The 8,595-nt window shown below is 44.6% G+C and overlaps 1 pseudogene; it reads right to left on the bottom strand.

Annotated features, from left to right (window-relative positions):
* Positions 1-3,882: 3,882 nt before the first annotated feature.
* On the bottom strand, positions 3,883-5,702 carry LOC707832 (zinc finger protein 131 pseudogene; annotated as a pseudogene).
* Between the last annotated feature and the right edge of the window lie 2,893 nt (positions 5,703-8,595).

Below are 8,595 nucleotides of genomic sequence, written 5' to 3' on the forward strand. Positions count from 1 at the left end.
CCTCTTCCTGACATTCTCTTTATCATCAGGAAAGGCAGGGTAATGCTGTGGTAACAGATTGCAGTGGCTTAAAACAACAAAGATTTCCTTCTTGCTCACCGTACGTTGCAGGTTGCAGGTTGGCTGAGGACCCCAGTCCATGCTGTCCTCACTATGGGCTGAGGGAGCCATAGTGCCAGTCACCATGTCAGGGGAAAAGAAGGTTCTGGAGGCGCTGCAAAGGCAACCAAACGCTTGGCCTGGAAATGACCCTCCCCCTCCCCCTTCTTCCCTCTATCCTTCCCTCCCTCTATCCCTCCTTCCCTCCCTCCCTCCCTCCCTCCCTCCCTTCCTTCCTTCCTTCCTTTTTTGAGACAGAGCCTTGCTCTGTTGCCCAGGCTGGAGTGCAGTGGTGTGATCTCGGCTTACTACAACCTCCTCCTGGGCTCAAGTGATTGTCCTGCCTCTGCCTCCTGTGTAACTGGGATTATAGGCACCCACCACCACGCCTGGCTAAATTTTGTATTTTTAATAGAGAGGGGGTTTCACCTTGTTGGCCAGGCTGGTCTCCAACTCTTAGCCTCAAATGATCCACCTGCCTTGGCCTCCCAAAGTGCTGGGATTATAGGCGTGAGCCACCGTGCCCGGCTAACACACATCACCTCTGATCACAAGTTATTGGCCAGACTGATTACATGGCCCTACCCAGCCACAAAGAGCCACGAGAAATAATCATATCGATGCCCAGAAGATAACCAGCTCTAATGGTTATCACACATTTTACGCTTAAAAACAAATTTCGTTTTTGAGAAAGGGTCTCGCTGTGTCACCCAGACTGGAGTGCAGTGGCGTGATCTTGGTTCACTGCAGCCTGGACCTCCTGGGTTCAAGCAATTCTCGTGTCTCAGCCTCCCAAGTAGTTGGGACTACAGGCGCATGCCACCACACCCAGCTAATTTTTGTATTTTCTGTAGAGACAGAGTTTTGCCATGGTGGCCAGGCTGGTCTTGAACTCCTGGGATCAAGTGATCCGCCCACCTTGGCTTCCCAAAGTGTTGGGATTCCAGGCATGAATCACTGCTCTGGGCCCTCCTTCACACTTCTTATATCATTCTGTTTATACAATGTTTTTCTACTTTGAGAGATAATAAATTCTATGTAACCATCATCCAGGTTAATAAATAAAATAATTCCAAGATCTTAGAAGCCTCTCCTTTATGTGCCCTTCCCTCTCTCAAGGAGCTCACCACCATCCTAACTTTGGGGTTAATGAGAGCAACGCTTTTAGTTACAGTTTTACCACCAAAGCATGTACTTTTGTTTAGTTTGAGCTATTTTGAACTTATATAAGTGGCAGTATTTTAATTTGTTTCTTTCAGTAAATGCAGTGTTTATAAGGTTTATCTGTATAGATGAATGTAGCTATTTTTTAATGTATCTATTTTGCCAGGCATGCACCTGTAATCTCAGCTACTCAGGAGGCTGAGGCAGGAGGATTGCTTGAGCCCAGGAGTTCAAGACCAGCCTAGGCAATATAGTGAGACCCACTCAGTCAAGTAATCAGTCAGTTATTTTTGATAAATAATACATGTATCAATTTTAATGTTAAGGTATATTTGTATTGTTTTCAGTTTTAGGTTTTTGGAAACAATGCTTCTGTGAATATTCTAGTACCTGTCTCATGGGAGTGAAGTTGCTGAATTGTAAGACGCATGCATGTTCGTCTCTGCCAGATCACGTGAAATTGTTTTCAGAAGTGATTTAAAATGCGCTCCCAACACTACAAGTTGTTGCTCCATATCTTTACCAATGCTTGGTATTATTTTATTTATTTATTTATTTATTTATTTATTTATTTATTTATTTGAGATGGAGTCTTGCTCTGTCACCCAGGCTGGAGTGCAGTGGTGTGATCTCGGCTCACTGCAAGCTCCGCCTCCCGGGTTCACACCATTCTCCTACCTCAGCCTCCAGAGTAGCTGGGACGACAGGTGCCCGCCACCGCGCCTGGCTAATTTTTTGTATTTTTTAGTAGAGACGGGGTTTCACCGTGTTAGCCAGGATGGTCTCGATCTCCTGACTTCGTGATCTGCCCTCCTCGGTCTCCCAAAGTGCTGAGATTACAGGCGCGAGCCACTGCACCCGGCCTGTTGTACTTTTTAATTTTTGCAAATGTGGTGGGTGTACGATGGTCTCATTTTGTTTTTGCTTTGATAACTAATGAAGTTGACCACCTTTACATATGTTTTTTGTTTATTTCTTTAGTTAGGGTATTCAGTTTATTCTTACTGCCCCAGCAGAATTATTAAAATGGTCCCCGTTCATTCTCTAACACGTCTTGGTTTGGACAGTACATTGTATGGCACCCTAACCTTAGTGGGTCCCTCCACTAACATGGAAATTTCCTTCTTGCTCATTAGTGTTTAGGATGATGTGGTCTGGCATCTCTGAGGAAAGAAAAAAAAATGGGATAGATACAGAGGATTGAGTAAAAACCAGATGAGAGGGAAACCAAACTCATTAACTGGGATTACTCAGTCTGACTCAGGATGACCATTTCCAAAATAATGTGTGATGGAGCCTTCAAATGGGTACAAAGCAGATGGGTTTGAGCAACATAATGCAGCAGTAAAAGTGAAAGAATTTGTTTACCGATTTCTCAGAAATGACTCAAGGCACGATCATTGTTTGAAAGCTGGTCACAGTGTCTACTGCAACCAGTCACTCCCCTTTCAGTCTGTAACAAATCTCTTAAAAACTGACATGTGAAACCAATTGTATGTTTCTTACCTTGAGATCATTTTGTGAAGTTTCTTACTCTATTTTTAAAAATGTGTTTGTTAGATTTTATTTTCTAAGTAATACTGATTAAAAATATTTATGCATCTACTTTTAAGTTCACAGTTTAGCACTTTTATTTGTATGGCTTTAAAAGTTATAGCACGGGGTCTTTAAGGATTGGGGGAAAAGATTCCATTCAAAACAAAGCCTGATAATTATAGACATGTTTTTCTCTGTACTTTATTTTAAATACATTAATTTTTAAATGATGCTCCTCTTTTTTTTCATCTGGTGGTAAAATACTAGTGCAACTTTCATCAAAACAAAGTTTACCACAGATGTCAATGAATTTTCCCAATTGAAAATTGCCCTTCAGCTACCACTAAATAAAATTTCTTAACCTAACTTAAGTGAAAAGAACTGTTGGTTGTCATTATAAGGAAAAATATAAAGTATCATAGCATTGTCTACATTGCTCCTTACAATACAAACTTTGAAAGAACCAGAGATGCTTTATAGGACTTTAGTCGGTTTTGAAAAGGCACATGGGTATGTGTGTGTGTGTGTGTTTTAATAGTCTAGAAATTTCCTCACCACGACTCTTCCTGTTGCAGAGACGCTTTGGTGACTACCGGGCTAGACAAGAACATTTGTTCAGACTAGAGAAAGCCAGAAGCCAAAATTCAGCCATACAGTAACAATGTACTTTTCATCATGCAGCCTTGTATTTCCTATATATTCGATTTTCTACCATACATTAGAATACATAAACTTTTATTCTAATAATTTCAGTTTGATTTCACAATACGGAAAAAATTTGAGGAAGAACATGACCTGGAAAAGAGAATAGGGAGAACTTTTACCACAATGAAAATAGTTACATTCGTACCCCTCTGCGTTATAAGAATATAACCCATTTAAGTTATGGAAAAGATTCCTCTGCTGTGGCATTAAGTTGGGGGAGGGGAATCGACTTGTTCCAACCGAAACAGAAACAACAGGAAATAGCTTAACTTTGGTCCACTTGTCTGTTAGCTTAAGGACAGTCATACTGCCTTCAAATCAGTTCAAATCAGTTCAAAAACCCAACAAGTATATTTAAAAGTATATTCATGTGTAATTTCATTCTAAAACCGGCGTAACTGTTCTGTCCTCATTCTCTGCCTTTTCAGCTTCAGAATGTGCTGTGGGCATGTCTCTAATCCTCAGCATCTTCGTGATCTTCCCTGGCAGCCTCATCAGCATCTGCTTGGCTAGGCTCTGTCTCCTCTTGGGTCATGATTTCTGGGGTCCTGTGGACCCAGCCTGCTTCTGGAAGTTCACTTTGTACTTCCACTGGCATCTGATTTACCCATTCCACATGCAGCTCCTCTCCATGTACTCCAGTACCCTCTTCAGGCTGAATTCAGCCCACTGAATTCAACCCACTTGGGCCCGCTCTGGAAGCTCACTTGTGTGTGTCGGGCACCTGGCTGTCCTGGCGTGGATTTGGGTGGATGTGTTCCACGGTCACTTGTGCTGAATCCACCTGGACCTGAAACAGTAGGAGCACATGCACCTTCCCAGCTTGTTCTGTAATATCATTGATGTCACAGGTTCAGCTTGTACACGTGTTTCTACTGAAAGAACTTCTTCCATTACTAGATGCTCTGAAATATTGTATCACTGAGATGCCTCCTTAATTCATTTCCTTGCATAAACCACAAGTCACATAAAGTATAATGGTTGGGTTTATCTCTAGTATGTATACCAAGTGATGTTTGAACTGGTCCCAGCTGTTAAACACGCTGTTGCAGACCTGGCATTCATAGAGCTTCTTTCTTTCTTTTTTGCCCCTACTCGTTTGGCATGCAGTGAGGTGACATTTGAGGGGCTGTTTCTAGCAAATTGTTCATGACAATTTGGATATTCAAAAGGTTTTTCACCTGTATGTTTTTGAAGATGTTCTTTAAAATGTCCAAAATGGTCAAACTGTTTCTCACAGTACTGACATACATGAATTTTTTCCCCCAGTTCTTTGCTTCTTACTGCCTCCACGTTCTTCAAGGTGGGTCACAATTCAGGTGCTGTTTCCATGCGCTCTCCTGAAGATACCTTTTACTGCATATTTCACAGTTGAAACTCTCAGTGAAGTGTGATTTCACGTGTTCCCGTTTGCTTGTGGGGTCAGATGCACAGCTGACGTCTTCTTTAATCTGCCCTTTTCTGTCACCTTGGTGGTACTGAAACAGGAAAAGCTCCCTTATCCCCCTCACAGGGTGTGTGGTGGGTGCGCGGCTAGCTTCTTCGGTACCTGCGGCGCAAACACCTAGCGGGGCAGGTCGTGGTCGTGGGCTCCAACCCCAAGGCAGTGTCTCGGGGTAAATGTTTCCAGCTCCGGAAGCCCCAGTGGGCGTGTGTTACAGGTGCTCTTTTAATTTTGCTGTCTGTAGGCGGCTTGTGCCAATCAGCTCAATTAGACCCTCTGCCTTATCACAAGGACAGAAGGCTTTCTGTAGCCCAGGGTTCTTGCCCTAGTGTACCGGAAAAATCGGATCACATGTGGGCTTGGGGTATGAGTGCAGATTTTATTGAATGGTGGAAGTAGCTCTCGGCCCATGGATGGGGAGCCAAAAGGGGCATAGAGTGGGAAGGTGGTTTTTCCCTTAGAGTCAGGCCGCTCAGCGGTCAGACTGTTCTCCTACCGCCCCTGCCAAATTCCCCAGGGCGTCCGCGTTCCGCCGGTTGGGTTGATGGCCTGCCAGCTCTGCGGGTGCCTGTGCCTGTGCCTGTGCTCTTCCGCTCCCCTGCTCCGCTGCACGTCCAGCCGCCTGCGTGCACTTCTGCCGCTGTGTTCCTCTCCACATCTCATTGCTTGTGTCTGTGCCTGCTAGGGTCTGGGGGTTTTTATAGGCCCAGGATGGGGGTGTGGCGGTCCAGGGTGGTCTTGGAAAAGGCAACATAATGTCTCTTTATAATGGCCAGCAACAGAACGTAGTGGCATTGTAACCCCTATCAGAGATAATCATGAAAGAAAATGGAGTAGGAAAATACTCCCATGGGATAGGACTTGAAGCATTATGGCCCGTTGTCTTATTGTCTACTGTTTGTTAAAGGTGAGATCATCTGGCATAAGACTCCTTGCTGATTTATGAACAATAAGTGAGGAGAGGATTCATACTGATTTATAGGTAGAGCCTAATGGTTTGATCACATAACCAGGGACTGACAAGGCATCAGATTAGAGGACAGGTGACAATGAGATTTAGGAAACATTTTGAAAATTTCTCCTTTTTTTTTTTTTTTTTTTTTTGAGACGGAGTCTCACTCTGTCACCCAGGCTGGAGTGCAGTGGCGTGATCTCGGCTCACTGCAAGCTCCTCCTCCTGGGTTCACGCCATTCTCCTGCCTCAGCCTCCGGAGTAGCTGGGACTACAGGCGCCCGCCACCACGGCCGGCTAATTTTTTTTTGTAATTTTAATAGAGACGGGGTTTCACAGTGTTAGCCAGGATGGTCTCGATCTCCTGACCTCGTGATCCACCGACCTTGGCCTCCCAAAGTGCTGGGATTACAGGTGTGAGCCACCGCACCTGGCCTAAATTTTGTATTTTTTAGTAGAGATGGAGTTTCACCATGTTGGCCAGGCCAGTCCTGAACTCCTGACCTCAGGTGATCTGCCTGCCTCGGCCTCCCGAAGTGCTGGGATTACAGGCGTGGGCCTCTGCACCCGGCCTGAAGTTTTCTTTGTTCCTGACTTCAAGGGCTTTGATGGCTTCTAGCATTTGTAGACGTTCTGCTGCTTTCCATACATCACTGGCTGCTGCTCCTCGTTGTATCATTAATTTTGCTATACATGTGAACTCAATTAAATGGCAAAAGGCTGTTTTACTAACACCTTCTATCTCCACCAAAGGTTCTTGGGTAAACTCCAGAAAGAATTTGTAGAAGGCGGCGGGGCCGGGTGGCTCATGCCTATAATCCCTTTGGAAAGGATTACAGTAATCCCTGTAAACACTTTGGGAGGCCGAGGTGGGCAGAACACCTGAGGTCAGGAGTTCGAGACCAGCCTTGCCAACTTGGCAAAACCCTGTCTCCACTAAAAATACAAAAATCAGTCGGGTGTGGTGGTGGGTGCCTGTAGTCTCAGCTACGTGGGAGGCTGAGGCAGGAGAATCACTGGAACCTGGGAGGCAGAGGTTGCAGTGAACCAGGATTGGGTCACTGCACTCCAGCCTGGGCGACAAAGTGTGACTCCATCTCAAAATAATAATAATAATAATAATAATCATAATAATAATAATAATTTGTGGAACTTACTGCAAGCAGCCAAAACAGCCTTCTGAGCCTTCAGATGGTGTCCGTCTACAATCAGGGTGATGTCAGTAAAGCAGTCCTGCCCTCGTGTTCATTCAGTTGGTCGAGGATCATGTTTTGACATTCACGGAACTCCTGTAGGCATTCCGTCGTCTCTTCAGCCTCCATGGCTGTTGGCTTGCTCTGCCTTATGCTCTGGCCTCCTTCCTCTCTGTCCCTCAGAGCCTCTGGTTTTGTGCTTTCTCCTTCCAGGGCATAATATGCCCCACAGCTTTCCCTATCCCTAACCCATGGCTCCCCCTCCATTTCCCCCACAAAAGCCGAGTGCTCCCTCTGCTCGGGCCCCGCTGGTGCACGTGCGCTCAGTTGGACACACAGGCGGCTGTGGCCTCTTACTGTATTTTGAAGACTCGGCTGTAATTGTGCTATTAAACTTCTTCCATATCATACGCAAAAGCAGTGCTTCATTTCCCCCCAAAAGAAGAAATCAAGTAAGTAAAAACATGTTATAATTTATATAGAAGGGTACTTTGCATTTGTTAAAATGCTTTATAATGGTTCTAATCTTTTTCCTTAAAGAAACCCAGAGAAAGCCTTTCTTTCTCAGCTGTATAGATGGAACAGGTGAGGGGAGGGGATGCAGAGGGGTTGCCCAGAGCTTCTGAGTCCGTGGCTGAGCCAAATCTCCCAAGGCAAATATGACAAATGTTATTTTTTTCCTATTTATAAAGCTCCCTTACAGCTGGAGGGATTTTCTTCTAAATCTACTAAAAATTGAGGTACCTAAAAACAACAGTCCCACATTTGGAAACGGACCAAAGGTGGGAAGTTTTAGCTTTTGTTTCTCAGGTTATAACTGATGACCAGACTGGGGTCTCCTAAAGACCCTAAAAAAAAGAGGAGGTGTCTTCATTCTCACCGGCTCCACCCAACCTTTAGATTGCTAATAATTCAGATGTGGAGCATTCCGTAGCAAGAGGATCATGTGCTCATTTATTCGTGGCACTCCTTCCCCAAACTATGCTGGGAGACACATCAATCAGTGTGTTTCAATCAGTGTGTTACAAACACCTGATGCTGTGCTGTTCAATATGGCAGCCACCAGCCACAGGTGGCCCTTTAAATTCTAATTAAAATTAAGTAAAATGGAAAAGCCAGTTGCTCAGTGGCACTAGCAATGTTTTGAGTGCTCAGTAGTGACATATGCCTGGAGGCTATCATATTGGGTAGTACAGATATAAAATATTTCCATCACTCCAGAAAGTTCTATTGGACAATACTGCCTCTTGGTTTGTTATGGTGAGTAAGACTTCCCAAATGGTTTTGGTGTCTTTTGTCATGCGGGCTGCTGGGCTGCCTCATATCCTTTTTTTTCTTTTTTTTTTTTTTTCCTGTTTTTAAGAGACAGGGTTTGGCTCTGTCACCCAGGCTAGAGTGCAGTGGTGCAGTCATAGCTCACTGCAGTCTTAAGTTCTGGAGCATAAGTGATCTTCTCACCTCATCCTCCCAAGTAGCTGGGACTACAGGTGGGTACCACCATG

This window comes from Macaca mulatta, chromosome 3 (genome assembly GCF_049350105.2).
Source record: "Macaca mulatta isolate MMU2019108-1 chromosome 3, T2T-MMU8v2.0, whole genome shotgun sequence".
In the NCBI taxonomy this organism is placed as follows: Eukaryota; Metazoa; Chordata; class Mammalia; order Primates; family Cercopithecidae; genus Macaca; species Macaca mulatta.